This window comes from Myotis nattereri (genome assembly GCF_964212035.1).
Source record: "Myotis nattereri genome assembly, chromosome: 10".
Taxonomy (NCBI): domain Eukaryota; kingdom Metazoa; phylum Chordata; class Mammalia; order Chiroptera; family Vespertilionidae; genus Myotis; species Myotis nattereri.
The window spans coordinates 9277807-9300175 of NC_138085.1; positions in this window are offsets into that span (position 1 = coordinate 9277807).

Below are 22369 nucleotides of genomic sequence, written 5' to 3' on the forward strand. Positions count from 1 at the left end.
ACTCCCTACAGCTCTGGTTGCCCAAATTCTGTGGTTGCAATGGTGTGGCTTGACATCACAATGCCTCAGCTAGACCATCCAGGACGGGCGGGGGTAGCAGAAGATGCAGAACTCTCACACACTCTGGTTATAAAACAGAGACCTTCCTCTTAACTCCTAACATTTTTCCCAAACTGTCCTCTCTCTCTCTCATTTCCTGTAGTTCCATTACAGTCCAGCATATGGCAGGGAGGTGGTGTTTCCTCTAAGACAATTCCCATACTACCCCGTCATTTTAGTGGTCCATTCCACTATGTTCAGTTGCTACAATTTCCTAGGATTTTGAGTGTTGTTTTAATGGATGTTTTAGTTTAGAATAGTTCCACATTTACAGAAAATTTGTGAAGATAATGACCATGTACACCATACCCAATTTCCCTTATTACTAACATCTTAATTATGTTTTGGCAAATGTAACATGAAGTGAATAAACAGTGAAACAGAGTAAAACCTCAATTATCTACTATCTCCAATATCCAGGAATGCTATTCTAGACCAAGTATTTAAAGGAAAAACTGGACCAGTTGTGTCATAAAACTTCAGATGTTGAGTTGACCATCCTTTCAAGAATTTATCAATATTCAATAGTCTACCATGTAAAAAGGAAATCAAATTCATTATTATACATTGCCAGCTCTAACACAACACACTGTTCCTCATGACTGCGACCACCACCATCCATCCCAGCCCCCGAATCCAAAGCTATAATTAAAAATCAGCTTCTTTTGTCCTTGCCAGTATGCGAAAGTTTTGTGAAAAACATCCCCAATCAGACTTCTCGTTCTCCTGATCTAAGTCTTTGGCCCAGTGTGGAATGGCTTGTCTGTTGCCCCAACTAAAGAAATCTACATTACTCCCTTCTCATTTGTCTGCCCCCTCCTTAGATCCCTCCCCATCAGTGAAACAGAGTCAAACCTCACTTCTCTAGTATCTCCAATATCCAACAATGCTGTTCTAGACCATGATGTTAAAGGAAAAACTGTACAAGTTGTGGCATAAAATTCACATCTTGAGCTGACCATCCTTTCCATAGTTTAACAATATTCAATAGACTGCCATATAAAAAGGAAATCAAATTCTTTATTATACACTGCCATCACTAACACAACACCCTGTTACTCATGACTGCGATCTCCACCATCCACCCCACTTACCCCCAATACGAACATAAAATCACTTTTGGACTTACAGTTTCTTCATCCATCCTTGTGTTTGGAGTCTTACTCCTTATCTCTACTAGTCTACAATATCGTCTTATTAAGTTTCGCTATCTTGAGGCAACAGACACTACTGAAGGGGGCCTGGCCTCTATTTATACACTTTAGGTTAATGAGGAGCCACGCCCTTCAGCTCTGGTTGCCCAAATTCTGTGGTTGCCATGGTGTGCCTTGACATCACAAAGCCTAAGCTAGACCATCCAGGAGGGCCGGGGGTGGCAGAGGATGCAGAAATCTCACACACTCTGGTTGTAAAACAAAGACCTTCCTCTTAACGCCTAATATTTTTCCCAAACAGTCCTCTCTCTCTCTTATTTCCTGTAGTTCCATTACAGTCCAGCATATGGCAGGGAGGTGGTGTTTCCTCCAAGACAATTCCCATACTCCCCCGTCATTTCAGTGGTCCACTCCACTAGGTTCCGTTAATATAATTTCCTAGGATTTTGAGTGTTGTTTTAAGGGCCCTTTTCTTTTACAACAGTTCCAGATTTACAGAAAAATTGTGAAGATAATAACCACGTACACCATACCCAATTTCCCTTATTACTAACATCTTACTTATGTTGGGGCAAATGTAACATGAAGTGAATAATCAGTGAAACAGAGTGAAACCTCAATCCTCTAGTATCTCCAATATCCAGCAGTGCCCTTCTAGACTAAGTTCTTAAAGGAAAAACTGGACCAGTTGTGGCATAAAACTTCAGATCTGGAGCTGACCATCCTTTCAAGAATTTATCAAAATTCAATAGTCTACCATGTAAAAAAGAAATCAAATTCATTATTATACACTGCCAGCACTAACGCAACACCCTGTTCTTCATGACTGCGACCACTACCATCCATCCCACCCCCGAATCCAAACCTAAATTAAACATCAGCTCCTTTTTAATTTTCAGTATGAGAAAGTGTGAAAAAAATCCCCATTCAGACTTCTCCTTGTCCTTATTCTAAGTGTCTGGCTCAGTATGGAATGGCTTCTCTGGTGCCCCAACGTAGAAAATCTACATAACTCCCTTCTCACATGCTTGCCCCCTGCTTAGATCCCTCCCCATCAGTGAAACAGAGTCAAAAATCACTTCTCTGGTATCTCCAATATCCAACAACTCTGTTCTACACCATGATGTTAAAGGATAAACTGTACCAGTTGTGGCAAAAAACTTCCCATCTTGAGCTGACCATCCTTTCAATAGATTAACCATATTCAATAGTCTGCCATGTAAAAAGAAAATCAAATTCTTTATTATACTCTGCCAGCACTAACACCGCAAACTCTTACTCATGACTGCGACCTGCAGCATGCATCCCACCTACCCCCAATACAAACATAAATTCACTTTTGGTCTTGCAGTGTCTTCATCCACCCTTCTGTTTGGAGTCTTATTCCTCATCTCTACTAGTCTACAAGATCGTCTTATTAAGTTTCGCTATCTTGAGGCAACAGACACTACTCAGAGGGTACTGGCCTCTATATGTACTTTTTAGGTTAATGAAGAGCCACTCACTTATGATCTGGTTGCCCAAATTCTGTGGTTGCCATGGTGTGGCTTGACATCACAAAGCCTCAGCTAGACCATCCAGGAGTGGCGGGGGTAGCAGAAGATGCAGAAATCTCACACACTCTGGTTATAAAACAGAGACCTTCCTCTTAACTCCTAAAATTTTTCCTAAACTGTCCTCTCTCTCTCTCATTTCCTGTAGTTCCATTACAGTCCAGCATATGGCAGGGAGGTGGTCTTTCCTCTAAGACAATTCCCATACTCCCCCGACATTTCAGTGGTCCATTCCACCTAGTTCAGTTGCTACAATTTCCTAGGATTTTGAGTGTTGTTTTAATGGATGTTTCATTTTAGAACAGTTCCACATTTACAGAAAAATTGTGAAGATAGTAACCATGTACACCATACCCAATTTCCCTTATTACTAATATCTTACTCATGTTTGGGGCAAAAGTAACATGAATTGAATCCTCAGTGAAACAGAGTAAAACGCCACTTCTCTAGTATCTCCAATATCCAACAGGGCTGGTCTAGACCAAGTTGTTAAAGGAAAAACTGGACCAGTTGTGGCATAAAACTTCAGCTATGGAGCTGACCATCCTTTCAAGAGTTTAACAATATTCAATAGTCTACCATGTAAAAGGAAATCAAATTCATTATTATACATTGCCAGCTCTAACACAACACCCTGTTCCTCATGACTGCGACCACCACCATCCATCCCAGCCCCCGAATCCAAAGCTATAATTAAAAATCAGCTTCTTTTGTCCTTGCCAGTATGCGAAAGTTTTGTGAGAAACATCCCCAATCAGACTTCTCGTTCTCCTGATCTAAGTCTCTGGCCCAGTATGGAATGGCTTGTCTGTTGCCCCAACTAAAGAAATCTACATTACTCCCTTCTCACATGCCTGCCCCCTCCTTAGACCCCTCCCCATCAGTGAAACAGAGTCAAACCTCACTTCTCTAGTATCTAGAATATCCAACAATGCTGTTCTAGACCATGATGTTAAAGGAAAAACTGTACAAGTTGTAGCATAAAATTCACATCTTGAGCTGACCATCCTTTCCATAGTTTAACAATATTCAATAGACTGCCATATAAAAAGGAAATAAAATTCTTTATTATACACTGCCATCACTAACACAATACCCTGTTACTCATGACTGCGATCTCCACCATCCATCCCACTTACCCCCAATACAAACATAAATTCACTTTTGGACTTGCAGTGTCTTCATCCACCCTTCTGTTTGGAGTCTTATTCCTCATCTCTACTAGTCTACAAGATCGTCTTATTAAGTTTCGCTATCTTGAGGCAACAGACACTACTCAGAGGGTACTGGCCTCTATATGTACTTTTTAGGTTAATGAAGAGACACTCCCTTCAGCTCTGGTTGCCCAAATTCTGTGGTTGCCATGGTGTGGCTTGACATCACAAAGCCTCAGCTAGACCATCCAGGAGGGGCGGGGGTGGCAGAAGATGCAGAACTCTCACACACTCTGGTTATAAAACAGAGACCTTCCTCTTAACGCCTAGTATTTTTCCCAAAGAGTCCTCTCTCTCTCTTATATCCTGTAGTTCCATTACAGTCCAGCATATGGCAGGGAGGTGGTGTTTCCTCTAAGACAATTCCCATACTCCCCCGTCATTTCAGTGGTCCATTCCACTATGTTCAGTTGCTACAATTTCCTATGATTTTGAGTGTTGTCCTAAGGGCTCTTTTATTTTACAACAGTTCCAGATTTACATAAAAATTGTGAAGATAATAACCATGTACACCATACCCAATTTCCCTTATTACTAGTAACTTACTTATGTTTGGGCAAATGTAACATGAAGTGAATAATCAGTGAAACAGAGTGAAACCTCAATTCTCTAGTATGTCCAATATCCAGCAATGCTGGTCTAGACCAAGTTGTTAAAGGAAAAACTGGACCATTTGTGGCATAAAACTTATGCCCTCAACGGGTACAAAGGACATGTGCGTCAGGACAGGAAAACCGTCCAGTTCCAAACTGAGGTGAGAACTGCCCCAAATACAGGACCCTGAGGTGACTGGGGTGCGACCAGAAGTCAGACTCAAATCTGGGGCCTCAAAGTTCTCACAGGCCCACTCCCAAAGTGATCTGCACTTTCAGTCCTCCTGACCAGCTCCCTGGTAGGGGAGAAAAGCAGTCTTCCTTCCTGCGTTTCTTGGGACCAGAGAGAAAGCATCTGTTGCTGTCTTTGCCTCATGCTCCTTTCAACTGATGAACTCCCTGCCCCAAGTATCCTGTGGACCAGCCCCAGCCCGACTGTCCTTGTAGGCCTTCTGCAAGCCTTACACATCATCCCACTTGATAGTGCAGTGTATTTAAAAAAGAAAAAAAAAGGGGGGGGGAGCGGGGGGGGCGGTTGGGGGTGTAGGAAGGGATTCAGGTCTTGAATACTTTTCTCTGCAACCTATCACCTCACAGAGGACGACAAACCATTGCAGTGCGGCCAGCTCAGGAGGTGTGGCCTGACCCAACTCCATAACATACCAACAAGGACAGAGTGTTCCTCAGTGATTCAGGCTTTCACTGTGGCTACACCTTGACACAAATCAATTGTTGCTAGCTCAGCAGGGCTGCCAGGAACATCCTCACTGTGTCCTCATAGACTAGGTCTGCCATGACACAGGACCACAGATTGGGTGTAAGGTTCCTGATGCCTCCTGGCTCAGTACCCACTCTGTCTTTGCAGAGCTCCAAGGAGGACATCATTGAGGTGCTGGCCTATGGACCCGACTACACCACCTACAGGGTCAGGGTGCAGGTGCACCAGGCTGACGACACAGACCAGTGCCTGTCTGAGGTGAGAGCTGGCCTCGAGGGTCTCTACACCCACAACCCCAACACAACCTGGCAGGGCCCAGAACCCACACTCAAACCTGGGGACTCCCCGGGCACCCTCCCAGGACTCTCCCTAGTGTCCCACAGCACAAGACAAAGAAATGCAGACCCCCACGCCCCCCTCCAGCTACATGGGACGGGAGAGAGACGCTCCTCACATATTTGTAGCAATATCAGAGAGAGAAATGTCCTGTGACTTCACAGTGGACCATGAGCACTTGGGCATTTCGCTGTTTGTGTTGCTTAAACTACACTTGCCACGTATCCTCTGGAGCACTCAGCTCCACTGTCCTTGCAGACCTGGTCCAGTCGGGGAGGTCGTTTGCCCAGCGATGCGGCCTTTCAGTGCTGATGGACATGGGCCTAATGCAGTTCAGCTGCCATGTCAGCAGTGCTGCCCGGAACACTGATGTGTGTCGGAACGGACTGTGTTAGGTTGCTTGCTTGCGCTGCCATAACATAGGGCCGCACTGGGTGGTGTTAACAGCAGACATTCATTTTCTCACAATTCCGGAGGCTAGAAGTGAGAGGTGGTGCTTTCAGCGGGGCTGGTATTCCTGAGGGGGTCGCTCCTCAGCTTATAGACGGCTGTCTTCTCTCTGTGTGTCACATGGACTCCCCTCTGCACTGCCACGTGTCCTCACCTCCTCTTCTAAGGACACCGGTCAGATTCGATAAAGACCCACACCACTGAATTCACGTCACCTGAATGACTTGCTTGAAGACTAAAACTCAAATGCAGAAACATAATCAAGTTCGAGGGGTTGCAAAGTCATGGGATTAGGGGTACACAATTCAGTCCACAGTACATGTAATGTCCCCAGCTGGAGATGAACGCCCACTGCTGGGGGAAGGACGAGCACCTGTAAAATTTGAATGGCTGCAGGCAGATTCCAAGCCCAAAGGGCTGTGGCAGGGACGTTGCCAACAGCAGTTTCTGATGATGGCTGCTGCCTTGCTCTCAGCCTGGCCCAGGAAATCTCACTCATTGAAATTTTCACCTGGCCGACGTCAAGGTGTCCAACTCAAACACAGTGTTCTGTCCCTGGCAATTGCCTCATGGGGACACTGAGGCACCTGTCACTTTACACCCATCACCTGGATCAGCTCCTCCCCGAGTCCTCTGGTCAGATTCCTGCCCCGTGATCGCCTTTCTCCCATCTGCAGTCTCCAGGCATTTGCCACCTTGCGGAATCTGCCATCCCCATAATGAGGGTCTTACAATGCCCTTTAATGTAAAAGGATAAAACATAACTTTCTCTTTTGAAGTCAAAGGCTTTCACAGGCCATTTCTACCGTGTACACTGTTCCCACGCTGGGGAGGGACAAGGTCCCCACACCCTCTCCACCCATGTCAGTAGCAGGGAAGTCTCTGGCACCTGAGAGGGGATGGCATGCGGGACAGCACCCAGTTCTGACCTGCATGCCCGTGAGCAGGCATCTGATATTTCCTAAGCCTGTGTGTTCTCATCTCTGTAACGAGGACCTTTCTTTGGGACTCACAGGGCCCGGGGTCTCATATACACTATCACTACAAGGAGGGTTGTGGATCCTCAGCTAAAGGGAAGGGGGCCGTGAGGGGGGAAAGGTGCCGAGAAGGTGGCAATTGTATGAACATGTACGGAACTTCAGTGGCACTTTGAAGGCCTAGAACCTCCTCCAGCCGGGGCACTCCTGTCCCTCGTCTTGCACACGTCCCAGTGGGGCTGGGACCTCCCGACTGAGCTCCGAACCTCCATCCTTGTGGGATTCACGGTCATGCCGCTGACATGGATATCCTTCCTTCTCCCACCCAGTGTGCAGCTGAGCGAACTGGTAACCTGCATGAGTCCTGCAGGATGCAGGCCCTCCAGGAAGGCACCTCGGAGAAGGTGGCCATGGCCATGGTACCAGCTTTCCCGGGGGGAATCGTCCCCCACGTCTCCACGCTGGCCTGCTCCAGAGCCCAATGGTTCCTGGACGAGCTTCTAACTAGGTGAGCACACACTCGTGACTCTGCCCACTGCTAGCTGTGAGGTATGAAAACATCACCACATCTTCCCGAGTCTCAGGATGCTCCTCTGACAGTGGGCTGCTGTGGGGGGAACCTCATAGCACTACTGTGGGGACAAGCCAGGGCAGGTCTCACCTGCTCCCTGGCTCTGCAGACAGGGAAGCTGGATGTGCGGCGCTTATTGGTGGCAACTCTTTCACTCTGTCCCACGGAAAGAACTCTGACACACCCATCAGCGGCCTGTGGCATCGGAGGTTGGAAAAGCACATGCAGAGCAACCTGTTAAGCAGTGTGAGATTTCACCTAGCCGGTCCTGGTCCTTGGTGTTGTCACACTGGGGATTTCTGGGGAGAGCAGGGGCCCAGGCCCACTCAGATGTATGGCATGCTTCTGGTTGGAGTTTCTTTACTCGACAATTTGCACGCACTTTCGGAGACACTTAGCCTGACTCAAGGAATGAAGCAGACACAATCCCTGGACCTCAGTTCTGGGCAATGGGTCCAGCAGTCACGCTCTCCATCATTCGCAGGTCATGTCCACCATCCATCAGGGCTGATGCCATCAGAGTGATTTTTCCATCTGGAGGCACACCTGCTTACAATGACCTGGGTGACACACCGCAGGACCAAGTCATAAAGTGAGTGGTCTCCGGGTCCAGAAAGAGGGCCCCCAGAGTCAGCATCATGGGGACTGTGGTGGGTGGGGGGTGGAGAGTGCCTGGCAGAACCCTAATCTTATACATCATCTGATTCCCAAGAAAGGCCTGGGCTCTGGAGTCTTCTATTCCAGGAGGACAGGAGTCAAAGACGACAGTGGGGGGGGTGGGGGGTCCCGGGCCTTGTAGACCTAGAGGGGACGCTGTGCTGAGTTGTCCCTCACAGTCCCCTCCCACCCCCCACAGACCCACCCCGCTCCGCCTGCTACTCTCATATCCATCTCCCCTGACCACGGTGGCCAGGCTCAGAACAGGACTGTGGTGAGCAGGCTGCTCACAAGTCTGTCTCAGTCCTCAGCCCAGATGCCCAGGGCCTGGAGGGTGGGGGTGGGCAGTGCACTGGACCTTCAAGAGAGCTGCCAGTGGGAAGAGGAGTCTCACACAGACTCCGTGTTGAACCTGCTGGATCCCACAACTGCTACAACCAGGACAGCCACACAGGGGTCGGGGGTGGCATGGAGCTGTCCCCTGGGTGGGCAAGGGGGGGGCCTGCACAGAGGCTCAGATCTAAACAAGTGTGCCATGGGAGGGCAGAGTGGAAGGAAAGACCAGGACTCAGAATCTGCTGCCCACCTGCCTCTCCCCAGGGCCTTTGCTGCGATGGTGGGGACCTGGCTGGACCACGTCCAGGGTTTGGGGCAGCCCCTTCCTTTCGCCTGCTTCGAGGTAGAGCAGGTCTTGGTGCCCGTCAACTCCCCTGCCTCACACCTGGTGGGCCACGCCCAAAATCTATGGTTGGCGCTGCAGCACCTTGAGCCCACCGAGGCAACTCAACAAGGTGAGGGGGACTGATCATCTGGGCAGATCATCGGGGGAGGGCAGGCTCAAGGGCTGGAGTTCCCTAAAAGGCGGTGGCATCTTTCCTGTCTGCACTAAGTCACAGGAAAGCCATGAGTGTGAGTCAATGTGTCTCTTTCTCCTGCTCCAGGTCCACGCCCAGAGCTCCAGAGCTCTCTGGACGCAGAGGAAGGGCCTCCCCAGGGGCCAGAGCCTGATCCAATGAGAGGCCCTGCCCTGGCCAGGCCTGGCCCGAGGCAGTACCTGAAGCCATTATGGAGCCAGGTACTGGCTGCCCTGGAAGCCTTCTCTCATGCTGTCAGAAGAGTTCTAGGCGATTATCTTCAATAATTCAGAGGAATACATCCCAACTGTACATTTATAATAGTAAATAAGGATAATTTCTAAAAGTACCTATTTATGTAGACTATTTCCCATTCAGTTAAATACTCCTTTTGAATAAATGAGGCTGTTTATTAAAAACACGTGTAGACCATGTCTTCTCATGTACACATACATAATTCCATACACACACACACACACACGTACACACACCCACGTACACATATATGCTGACATGGAAGGTGCTCACTGTATAATACAGTTTTAAAATAAGTTTTGAAACATTTAATTTCCTGTGATAACTACGTTTACACTGATAAAATGGGGAAATAAAATCTGGAAATATATACACCAGAATGATCACACTGGTGAACTGTCAGCAGTGAAACACTAGAAATGACAGTTTCTTCTCATTTTGCTTCATGTACAGGTTCTGGTTGACACAAGGATCATACCTCCAGTATATACACGGACAGTAGAGAGAGGAAGGGAGAGGCAGAGAACACAGATGAGAGGTGCACCACCCACCTCCTGCCCACCCCCGCCATGGAAGTGACCGCAAAACCCTGCCATGTGCCCTCCCTGGGAACTGATCCGGAAACCTTTCAGTGCACGGGGAGATGCCCATCCAATGAGCCCCATCAGCCGGGGCTAGACTCAATCCATATTTTAACAATACACTTTGATTGATTTCAGGGAGGGAGAAAGGGCGAGACGGAAATGTAAACGATGAGAGAGAAGCATGGATAGGTTGCCTCCTTCAGGACTCCTACTGGTAATCCAGTCTGCAACCCGGGCCTGTGCCCTGACCCGGAATCAAACCAACTCTGCACTCCTGCCTGCTTCACAGGCAGATGCTCGACCACCGTGCAACACTGGCCAGACTCAATCATATCTTTCTAAACTTTCCCAAGTGCCAATTTGTATCTTGAGATGGTCTCATGAAAGGAAAAATTACTTAATGGGGGGCATTCTACTTCCCTCGCTGTATAGCTGGATTTCCTATTTGGCCAGAAACAAACAAAAGACTAGCTATTAACCATATCTAAAATCACTAGGGATAGCAAGAGCATTGCTTTGGTTGCAGCAGGAGTAACTCAAAACAACTCCCTCCACTAAACACTTCCTGAATCATTTCCCTTCCTCCGTGAGCCCAGAATTTAACTCACCAGTCAAACTCAGCTTAGGGAGAGGCAATGGTTCCACTGGAACAGGACGGTACGGAAACAAGGTACACAGCCCTGGTTCTACCCGAGGGGCCATAGTTCACTGACACCACCACTGGAACAATCTATAATTAAAATGAAAACCATCATGTCAGAAAATTCTAAGCAGAAAAGGACAAAGGAATGCCACTGGTGAGTATTTCAAAAGGAGGCACGCTGTGCAAGAGGGATCCATTCAGTGCTGTGGCCCAATCATCCAAATCTCATCATTCTCATGTGAGCAGTATTCTTGCTCTGAGGGGAGACACATTTCCTTTCTTTCATTTCATATTTGCTTTCAAGGAAAACCAGCTAGCTGGTCAATACACCAAGCCAACACTCTTCAGGTATCCAACAAGAGAAACCTAAATGTCTCAGTGAATTTTAAGTTTTACTAAATTTGAATTAAAAAAAAAGTTTCATTTTAAATTGATATGTGGCTGCGGGACTGGCGTGGCTCAGCGCTTGATCATGGACCCCGGAACCAAGAGATCCCCGTTTCATTCCCAGTCAGGGCCCGTACTGGGGTTGCGCGCTAGGAGCTATGGGACCCATGATGCTCTCTCATCATGGATGTTTCTCTCTGCCCTTCCCCAGCCTCCTCACCGCCCCCACCCCCACCCCCACCCCCCGCTCTCTCTTCCCCTTCTCTTCCTCTCTCTGAGATCAATAAAAACATATATGTTTAACTAGTTCTTTGTGGATAATATGGACCCTATGAGACAGGGTACTTCAAAACACTAGGCAACTGTTGTGAAACAGTCATCCCTGAATCTCGGGACACCTTTCCTCCAAGAGTCCACACAGAAGAAATGTACTCGGCCCTTATTGATCAAAGTAGAAACAGGAAGCTCTCCATCCCACAAGTCCCCACTGCCCTTCCCCTCACCACCTCCTCCTGGGCTGAGGCACCTCCTTCAGGAGAAGTTTGACACTCAACTGCCCCATGTCCCTTGCAATTCAGCCCGTTCTGCCCAAGGGTTCATGCAAGAGTCTCATAGTTGATTTCTGAGACACTGTTTTCCTCCCTGATATAAAGCACAATAGCGAGCAGAGGATTTTTTTCCTCTCGTTGATGCTGGGAGCTTACCCTGACATCACTGAGCAGCTGAATTCACTATTGGATCCACCTACCTGTGGACTTGTTCTTTTGTGAGAAAGACAAGTCCCTCCTGTTAGCTTCATCACTATTCTACTGCTTATAATTCTCAACTTCCACACTGAATGAGATCCTTAAAACTCCTGAGGGTGGACAAGGTTGTAGCATTTCATGGTATTGCTGAAAACAACAACAACAAACACGAAAACAAAAACAAAACAACTATGGGAGCAGAGAGCAGGACAGGGGAAAGATGGGAGATGCCAGAAAGAACACCAGCCTTCCACCGACTCCAGAGGGAGACGTCCGGATACAGGGCATGGCACAGCTCTAAGCTGGGCTGGCAGAGTATGATGCCAATGAGGATCTCAAAGTGTGACCACAGAAAAGGGGTGAGGGAGAGACAAGACTGCAAAAGAAGCTAAGGTCGGATCATGGACGGCCTGGACGGACACGCGAAGGATTTGGGACTCATTTCTAAAGGCCATAGGAGACCACTGGCAGTTTTCAGAAGAGACATGATCATATTGACATTTTCAAAAGATCCTTCGGGCTGCCGGTAGAGAATGCTTAGGGACCTGGCGATACTAGTGGTTGACAGGTCGCAGAGAACACATGCTATCAGGAGGCCCTGAAATCAATGTGGCTTAGTACTCTTGCTGCTAACCTGGATGGCTTCACACTAGAATCGTCGTATCAGGGATGTCAAGGTGGAAATCTTTCCCACTCATGGCACTTGACAGTTTATGTCTAGAAGTTATAATAAAGTAGCACGATATGCCGTATCTTTTCTCAGACCAAGACACTCTCAGAACAAAATGGAGCACTTACCAAAACCAAGATTTACTAAAGTGGTAAGGAAAAGGGGGTGGACTCAGCTTACTGACTGAACAACAGGAGGTCAGTGGCACAGACAGAGACGCACACACACACAGAAAGCGAGAGAGAAGCTGAGAGGAAGGAAGGGACCTCAAGAACGAGAGTACAAGACAAGTGACAGGACCTGACACCCCATCAGTTGGGCTGTCCTCTATGTTGTTTAGAAGCGAGTTTATGACATAGAGTCCAAACATAACAGAAATACAAGCAAATGTCACCATACTCTTCAAAAAACCTTTAATGACACAGATACTTACCTTAATCAAGTGTGCATACTTCTTCAGTTGTTCTGAAAAGCATTGTGTAATCCTTGCAGTAATGATCTAAGTAAAACTCCAATTTTTAGTCCGTACAACAACAAGGACATATAAAATACAAATAACTAGGAAGGTATTTCAATATTTACCCCCAACAGTTAGCATTCATCAGTAGAACTTTCCCATTTAAAAACATACTTATGAGAAAAAAGATAATTAAATCCAGAGCCCCTTTATTCTATTTCTGGACTTTCCAGTGCCCAGTATGATAAGTGCAACCTCAACGACTTTTGCTAGACAAATTTTGTGCGGGTGAAACTACTGTAAAAACACTGTGATCTCGGTTCTCTTCCATTACCTATTAGCTGTTGATCTTCAAAAAACCATCTCTAGAGCCTCAATATTTTCTCCAGAAAATGGGGAAATACCAGTTAATTCACTGTGAAGTTTTAAAACTAAATAAAATATGTGAAAAATACCAAAGCCCCTTATTAGGGTGGGAAATCATTTCATTATAAAACAGTTTTCATGATAGTAATGATTTGTCCTAAGAGAAATAAAAAAATTAAAATTGCCATGTCTCAGAATACAACTTCTTTATCTCAAGGAAGATCACAAAAATTAGAAAACGTGCTGTAATATTAACTCAGCTGTTGATATTTTTATTCCATTCAATTTTATTATCAAGGGTCACAATACCCAAGTGTGTGGCCTTTAGAATTCAGTGTTAAACAGAGTGCTGGCCAGGCTGTGCGAGTGCAGTGTCAGCACCATTTAAACGCAGATCCACCAGGAACCTGAGAGACACAGAAGGCCACAGCACAAGTGCAGCCGAGCCCACAGCGAACCCAGCGTTATGGTCTTGGAAACACACTCTGACAGGTTTTATCATCACTAATGGGGGTCATGATTCCCTGGCCTTGTTGACAATTTATGTAGCTAAACTACAATTCTCTGAACTGTAAGCACTACTAGAATGTAGGTATTGTTACAGCATAGCAGGTATTGTTATAGACCTTCCACCACAGTGCAGGCAGTCAGCTTGTCAACATGAAGTGCACTGGGTCACCCCCAGTGTTTACCCTGTTTCCTGGCTTCCTGCTGATCTTAGGACAAAGATGACTCACAAGCCCTTACATAGCCAATATCTTCAAACAATTCTGTGTTTTGCAAAAAATGCTCTGGGTTCCTAAGGCCAATTTCTGAGTCACCTGAGCACTCCTGGAAGTTTTCACTCTACACACAGTATTTACCTTGCCAAATGAACAAGGAGGGGTCAACAAGTGAATGAATTCCTTCTCCCATCAGAGTATTCCATTTAGGCTCCTCAGAGACACAGTGAAGTAGGAAAAAGATTGCAGGTATGTGAGAGAAGTGTAGAAGAATCCAGACTGAGATTCTGTGACAAGTCTTCATCCTTCATCTGAGAAACTTTCCAAAGGATTCAGACATAAAGATCTCTTCAAAAGGTGAGACTCAACTTTCTGGGGGTGGTCTGAATTCAGTAAATACTCCCAATCCCGAGAAGAAGAAACAGATATTGATTTTTTAAATCATGCCTCCTTGTAATTAGGGGGGTGGGAGTGATCAAGGAGGGGTCAATGGGGGGAGAAGGAGACATATGTAATACTTTAAACCAGTGTTAAACTCAACCTTCCTCATGCCGCGTCCCTTTAATATAGTTCCTCATGTTATGTTGACCCCCAATTTCAATGTTACAAATTAAACATAATTAAAGCATAGTGATTAATAACAAAAACAATATGTAATTATATATGTGTTTTCCCATGGTATTAGGCGACCCCTGTGAAAGGGTCATTCGACCCCTAAAGGGCTCACGACCCACAGGTTGAGAATCACTGCTTTAAACAATAAAAAAATTCAATTACAGGAATTCAAGTTCCATTTTCACATTAAGTTGATCTAAGAATATGAAAAAAAAAATCCCAATGCTGGCCCAGCAGTTGTGGCTCAGTGGTTGAGCATCAATCCATGAACCAAGAGGTCATGGTTCAATTCCTGACCAGGGCACATGCCCAGGTTTCTGGTTTTATTCCCAGGAGGGAGTGCGGAGGCAGCCAACTGATGATTCTCTCTCATCAAGGATATTTCTATCTCTCTCCCTCTCCCTTCCTGTCCCTAAAAACAATTAAAACATTTTAAAAATTAAGTAATCACAATGCTGGAAAATGAAAGGAATATCAAAACACCTAAATGACTTTAGTGATCTTCTAAATCCTCTGTTGTCATTTCCAGTCTCCAAAGCACTTTCTCCACGAGATTTGAGGCTCTTTGTTGTCATTTCCACAGTCTCCACAGCACCTTCTACGGAAAGAGATCTGGACTCTTCCTTTAATGAATAATATAAAAATGCTTAGACAAAACCACAATTATTCATTTTGTTTTGAACAACAAAAAAAGAGGTATACATTTGGAATCAAAAAGTTCAATAAAATTCCAAAAAGAAACTTATTGTAGGCTTTTTCAGACTTGCCCTGTGATATGATAAATGACTAAAATTAAAAAAAAAATGCTTATCTAAGAATTGCATCTAAATAATAGCCTATTAACAAATAATATCTAAAGAATTGTGGTGAGCTAGAAGGGGACAATAAAAAAGGGGGGGGCTTCTATAATACTTTCAAAAGGAAAGATTTTAAAAATAAATAAATAAATAAATATGACATATAGCTATATACTGTCTTCTCACCAGCTCAACACATGCACCATGGGAACTAAAAAAGATAAAATAAAATTAAACAAATTAATGATAAATATTATAAGATAAAGCATGTGTGTAAATAAATTTTAAGAAAAGAGTAGACAAAAATTTAAAAATCTACTAGCTAGAAGCCTTGCCACAAAAGTGACCTCAAACCGTGGCTCAACCTGTATTGACCTTATGTCCTTTATAAAACTAAAGATTACCAGAAGAGCTATTCATAACCTACAGGTTTCTTAATGATCTTATCATTCTTAGACAGTCAGAAAAATAACTTTAGAAAAACTAAACTTTCCCTTTCATCTTACAAAACATAAACTAGGAAATGCCATTCAACTTTCACTAGCATGTCTAACAATCACTTACTTGAAATTATTTCATGGTATTTTATGGGTTTTTTAATTGTGGTTAAATATACATAATGTAAAATTTACCATTTTAACCATTTTGTGGTGTACAAATTCAGTACCATTAAATACATTAATTCATAAAGTTGTGTAACCTCAATGCTATCCATTTCCAGAACTTTTCCATTATCCCAAACAGAAACTGCCAATTCAACAACTCCCCCTTTCTCCCTCCCTCAGCTTCTATTATATTTTCTGTCCTTTGAATTTACCTATTCAAAGCAAAGTACCCAATGAAGGTGGAATTATACAGTATTTATGTTATGTTGGATATAACATCCTCAAGGTTCATCCATGTTGTAGCACATCTCAGAATTTCCTTCATTTTAAAGGCTAAATATTTCATTCTAGGCATATACCACATATTGTATATCCAGTCATCTGTCCATACACACTGGGGTTGTTTCCAATTTCAACTATTATGAATAATGCTGCTATGAACACTGGTGTTCGACTGAGTCCCTGCTTTCAAATCTTTTCTTTTTATTTCAACATTTTTTATTAAGGAATTACATATGTCCTTATCCCCCCATTGCCCCCCACCCCACTCCCGTTCATGACCTCACTCCCCTGGGTCTGTGTCCATTGGTTATGCTTATATGCATGTATACAAGTCCTTTGGTTGACCTCTATCCCTTACTCCCACCCTTCCCTACCTTCCCTCTGAGGTTTGAGCATCTGATCAATGCTTCTGTCTTTTGTGTATATATACCCAAAAGGGGAATTGTTGAATCATATGGTGATTCTAGGTTTAACTCCCCCCCCCAAGTTATCTTGAAATTTATTGTTGAAAATATTATAGATGTCCCTTTCTATCCCCCATTGATCCCCTCCACCCTGCCGAGGTTTAATATTTTTAGAAACAGCAAATGGTTTCCCACAGTGGCATTTTTTACTTTTCCACCAGCAATCACAGGGTTCCAGTTTCAACATCCTCACTTATTTTTTTCATTGTTTAATAAATCAGTCATCTCACTAGGTATGACATGGTATCTCACTGTGGTTTTGATTTGCATTTGCCTAATGATTAAACATGCTGAGCACTGTTTCATGTGCTCATTGGCCATGTACATATCTTTAGAGAAATGTCCGTTCAAGCTCTCTGTACAGTTTTAAATTGAATTGTCTGATCTGTGGTTGTTGAATTTAGGAAAAACTGGCATTAGAGCTGCACTCCCACCTGAAATGTCCCAAATCTACGCTGTACCTATTATTGACTCAGCTTCCTTTTATGAAATCCCATCCTCCCAGTCTCTAAAAGCAGAGAGTACTTTATTTTATTTTTATTTTTTAAATCTACATTGTTGAAAGTATTACATAGGTCCTCCTTTCCCCGCATTAATCTCTTCCAGGCCACTCCCATCCCCACCCCAATAGTATTTTCATACTCTCCCTTACTCCTGATGTCTCAGGACTTGCACATTCCCTCAGCTCTGTCTCTCATCTCTGTCTTCTCTCTTCAGAGCCAATCTTTTTCCCCTGAACTATCACAGAACAGTATCCTTGACAACAGTCTCTCTACTCTCCAGCCAATCCTACACATCCTACACATTGCCACCAAAGTCATATCTTCTCAAATACAGAACTGAAGACGTACTTTCCATTTTAACATCCTTGACAGGCTCCTTCTGTGCACAGTTTAAATTTCAAGTTCCCAGGTACAAACAAGGCCCTTCAGTTTGGATCCACTCAGCACCTGCAAGCATCTCTCCACACCCAAACCCTGTGTACACCCGTTCTGAACTTAGAAAACATCATGTTTTCCCATAAATCGTTTGGCTGATTCGCTCTGCCTAGAATGCCCTTCTTTTCCCAACTTCCAGTTCAATCAGCAACTTCTTTGAGAAATCCTGCCTTCAGAGCCAGTCCCCTGACTCACCACACTGTGGACACACAGGTATTATATGGCATTTTAATTTATCTGCATACAGCATTATAGTTATCTGTTTATTTGTTCAACTAAATCTGAGTCACATACACCTGGTATTGATTCCTAACCAAATACAAAATATCTTCCCCCATATAGTAAGAAGACTAAAGAACAATATGTTTTCCAGACCAAAAGGACTGAAATTAAAAATCGTATCCTTCTATTTACAAGCAATCTTAAGATAAAGGAGACAAAAGAGACAATTCATCTAACTGCACATCCATGGAATCTAGTAAACATGCAATCATCCTTTGGAGAATTTAAGATGGAAACATAGAAGCAAAGAATTAGTTTGACCCCGGCCAGCATGGCTCTGTGGTTAAGCATCGACCAATGAACCAGGAGGTCACAGTTTGATTCCAGGTCAGGGCATATGTTTGAATTGCAGCCTCCATCCCCAGTGTGGGTTGTGCAGGAGGCAGCTAATCAATGATTCTCTCTCATCATTGATGTTTCTATCTCTCTCTCCCTCTCCCTTCCTCTCTGAAAAATAAAAATACGTATTAAAAAAAAAAACAAACCAAAAAACCAAACACTTGTTGGATATCGTCATGCCAGTTTCACAACTACTCTAACCATATGGTTACATGGGGGTGTGGGGGAGGGCGGGGCGGAAATATCATCAAAATGGTCACTGGGGCCCTAGCTGGTTTGGCTCAGTGGATAGAGCATTAGCCTGTAGACTGAAGGGCCCCAGGTTCGATTCCAGTCAAGGGCACATGCCCAGGTTGCGGGCTCAATCCCCAGTAGGGGGCGTGCAGGAGGCAGCCGATCAATGATTCTCTCTCATCATTGATGTTTCTATCTTTCTATCCCTCTCCCTTCCTTTCCGAAATCAATAAAAATATATTTTTTTAAAAAATGGTCACTGGCTTCAACACTCCTTGACAGAAATGCTTTTACACATGCCCTCAAGTTTAGGAATAATTCAGTTTATCGTTCACAGTATATTGTTAGAAGGGTACAATGTTCATCAGGAAACAGTTAATGGGGGAAAACACAAAAAAGCAATGTCCAGGTACCAAGATTGCAGTGCTTACCACTAAGGAATTTAACATTAGTCAAAAAGTCTTGAAATCTCTTGTCAATATCCCAATAATTAATTCAACTGCTATAAACATATTCTCCCCCGCCCCAAAACTTTTTATTCTAAAAATATTCATTAAGAAAAGTTGAAATAATACAGTGAACACCTGTTTCATCTAAATCTAACAGTTGTTAAGGCCTAGCCGGTTTGGCTCAGTGGATAGAGCATCGGCCTGCAGACTGGTCCTGGGTTTGATTCCAGTCAAGGGCACATACCCAGGTTGCGGGCTCAATCCCCAGTAGTGGGCATGCAGGAGGCAGCCAATCAATGATTCTCTTCTTACCATTGATGTTACTGATGTTTCTCTCTCTCTCTCTCTCACCCTCTTCCTTCCTCCCTAAAATCAATAAAAAATGTTTTAAAAATAAACAAATAAATCTAACAGTGGTTACCATTATGCCATATCTGCTTATGTGCATGTGAGGGATTTGACTGGGGGATGATGACTACCTGAAAATCCCCCACATTATGACTTCATCATGCATTTCCACAAAATAAATATTCTCTCCTATACACCACAAAACCATCATCTTGCCTAAGAAAAAATTTTTCTAACATCACCTAATATTCAGTCCATTTGCAACTTTTTCAAATTTTCCCCAAAATGTTTTTTGTAAGACAATTTTCTAGAACCAGGACTCAATCAAAGTTCATTCAAAATGGTGCAAAAAATATTGCATTTGGTGATGTCCTTTAGTCTCTTTTAACCTAGAATAGGCCCCACCTTTTTCCCCCTTCATGACTCTTTTTTTTTTTGCTTTCTACTACTGTTCTTTTTTTTATTAATTAAATCTTTATTGTTCAGATTATTACTTTTGTTCCTCTTTTTTCCCCCCACAACTCCCCTCCACCAAGTTCCCACCCCACCCTCCTCCCTCACTCCCCATCCACTGTCCTCATCCATAGGTGCACGATTTTTGTCCAGTCTCTTCCCACACCCCCCTCACCCCTTTGCCCCACAAGAATAGCCAGTCCACTCGCTTTCTATGCCCCTGATTCTATTATAATCACCAGTTCATTCTGTTCATCAGATTATTCACTTGATTTTCAGATTCACTTGTTGATAGATGTGTATTTGGTGTTCATAATTTGTATCTTTACCTTTTTCTTCTTCTTCCTCTTCTTAAAGGATACCTTTCAGCATTTCATATAATACTGGTTTGGTGGTGATGAACTCCTTTAGCTTTTCCTTATCTGTGAAGCTCTTTATCTGACCTTCAATTCTGAATGATAGCTTTGCTGGATAAAGTAATCTTGGTTGTAGGTTCTTGGCATTCATCACTTTGAATATTTCTTGCCACTCCCTTCTGGCCTGCAAAGTTTCTGTTGAGAAATCAGCTGACAGTCGTATGGGCACTCCCTTGTAGGTAACTGACTGTCTTTTTCTTGCCACTTTTAAGATTCTCTCTTTGTCTTTTGCTCTTGGCATTTTAATTATGATGTGTCTTGGTGTGGTCCTCTTTGGATTTCCTTTTGCTTGGGGATCTCTGTGCTTCCTGGACTTGTAAGTCTATTTCTTTCACCAGGTAGAGGAAGTTTTCTGTCATTATTTCTTCCAATAGGTTTTCAATATCTTGCTCTCTCTCTTCTTCTGGCACCCCTATAATTCTGATGTTGGTACGCTTGAAGCTGTCCCAGAGGCTCCTTACACTATCTTCGTATTTTCGGATTCTTTCTTCATTTTGCTTTTGTGGTTGGATGTTTTTTGCTTCTTCATATTTCAATCGTGGACTTGATTCTTACAATCCTCTAGTCTGCTGTTGGGAGTCTGTATAATATTCTTTATTTCAGTCAGTGTATGCTTAATTTCTAGTTGGTCCTTTATCACAACCTCGAGGGTCTCATTAGATTTCTTGTAGACCTCATTAAGTTTATCGGCAGTTTCTAGAAAATTCTTGAAAAACCTTAAAAGTGTGGTTTTGAACTCTATATCCAGTAGTTTGCTTTCCTCCATTTCTATCATTTGTGTCCTTCTTCTTTGTCTCCGCATTTTTTATGCTTCCCTGTGTTGATAAAGTGGTTTTCTGTGCTGAGTGTCCACTAGGGCCCAGTGGTTCCGCCTCCCCAATTACCTGAGGAGGACACTCTTGGTGCACCCCCTTGTGGTCTTTGTGCACAGTCTTGTTGTAGTTAAGCCTTGATTGTTGTAGTTATCACTGGGAGGAATTGACCTCCAGGCCAATCGGCTGTGAGAATCAGCTGTGCCTGCAGAGGGAGAACTTCTGTGCTGGACACACCCCTCCGGGGCAAGACTTGCTTCAATGGGGCTTTGGTGCTCACTGAGTCTGCCCCCTGAGTGCAACCCAAGCATGTGCAATGACAGCAAATTAGATTTTTTTTTCCTTTCCCTTATTCTCTGAGTATTTGTACTATGAACTTGATTTTTATTTATTCAACACTTTGCAACCAAATATAATCATGTGCTAATATATTCTTACACCCTAAAATTTAAGTCTTATAAATTTTTTTGGCAATAACTAATGGAATTACTCAAGTGTTTACACATTACCATTAAATTGACAAAGAACAGTGCAAAAAAATGATGATATAGAAAATAAATGAAATGTTTATTTCCCTACCATTATCTTCACTATATGTTAAAACATATATCTAGCTACTGGGATCATTATATATTGTTTTTATTATTTCTGTTAAATTTTAGGATAAAAGCTTTGTTTTTTAAAAAAAAAATTACTCAATAATCAATCAAATACTAACCATCCAATCAACTCACCTGTTGAACAGGACTATCAACTGTAAAGGCCTTGTAAAGAGCCAATGCCTGGCTTTTACTTCCTTTGCTCCAGATCACCATATATCCAGCCAAATAGAGTTCCTCGTCATAATCCACTTCTCCAATTTCACTTCCGCCTCTCCTTAACTGCCAGCTTTCCTTAAAAATTTACATACGTAAGACATGTTGACGCGGTTTTTATTTCTTTTGCAACATTATGGAGCAAGATTTATTAATTAAAATTGAATAGCAATCCAGATACGAGTCTCCTACTCTTTCTGTGGAGTAAGACTCAGTCCAAGCCCAACTCTTAGGTTTGGTGCCACTGATTAACAGAGGAGGGGGTGTGGGTGTATGTATCATACTGTATCTTACAGGATTTCAAAAATGGGAATTTACCTCAAGAATTCTCTATATTAAGTATTTTATTATTACATTACCATTTTATGCTGCCAAAAACATAAATAAACAAAAACTAAGCCTTACCTATATATCCAAAAATTAAACCAACATTCTTGGGAGACTAAAGACATATGAACCATATGGGGGGTAAAGCAGAGGGGGCAGTGAAGTGCACATGGGACACTGGGGGAGC